Here is a 1058-nt window from a genome sequence, read left to right on the forward strand (position 1 = left end):
ACAGCCGCAGCAGGATAGGTAAGCCCTCTGGACCACCAGGGATGGTTTAAATGTCCCTTTAGACGCTGCTGCCAACTTTGACTGCAACAATCTAAAGGGTTAATAGCCGGCCACGGCGATCGCGGCATGTCGGCTATTAACGTCGGCCCCCCAGTTACAGGAATCAGCTGGGGGCCGACCGGTATGGCCCGCGCCATGCACCGCTTGCCGGTTAATTTAGTGTTTTCCAAACAGTGTTAGTACTCTAATTTTGCTATATCCTCTAAAGCAGTGCTTCCAATGAGTGTGCCTCTGGCTGTTGCAAAACTACAACTCCCAGCATGCCTAGACAGCTAAAAACTGTCCGAACATGCTAGGAGTTGTAGTTTTGCCACAGCTAGAGAGACACTGTTTGGAAAACACTGCTCTAATGCACCATGATAACAGGACCAAGAAACTATTCGGATGGGATTTCTTAACCCCCTAACGACGCCGGACGTAAATGTACGTCCTGGTGAGCTGGTACTTAACGCACCAGGAAGTACATTTACGTCCAATACATAACCGCTAGCATCGGAGCGATGCTCAGGTCATGGGCGGCAGGTCCCGGCTGCTGATCCGCCATTAACCCCTCAGATGCCGTGATGAACACAGATCACGGCATCTGCAGCATTGCGGTCACTAAAATGGATGATTGGATCGACCGCAGCGCTGCCGCGGTGATCCGATCATCCAGAACAGCAGATGGAGGTCCCCTCACCTGCCTTCCATGGGTCTTCTGCTCTGGTCTGCGATCGAGCAGACCAGAGCAGGAGATTACCGATAATACTGATCAGTGCTATGTCCTATGCATAGCACTGAACAGTATTAGCAATCTAATGATTGCTATAAATAGTCCCCTATGGGAACTATTAAAGTGTAAAAATAAAAAATGTGGAAAACCCCCTGCCCCAATAAAAACGTAAATTGTCCCATTTTCCCTAATTCACCCGCAAAAAGTGTAAAAAAAAATATTTTATATACATATTTGATATTGTCGTGTGCGTAAATATCTGAACTATTAAAGTAAAATGTTAATG

The sequence above is a fragment of the Hyla sarda genome, chromosome 3 (assembly GCF_029499605.1).
Source record: "Hyla sarda isolate aHylSar1 chromosome 3, aHylSar1.hap1, whole genome shotgun sequence".
NCBI classification, from domain to species: Eukaryota; Metazoa; Chordata; class Amphibia; order Anura; family Hylidae; genus Hyla; species Hyla sarda.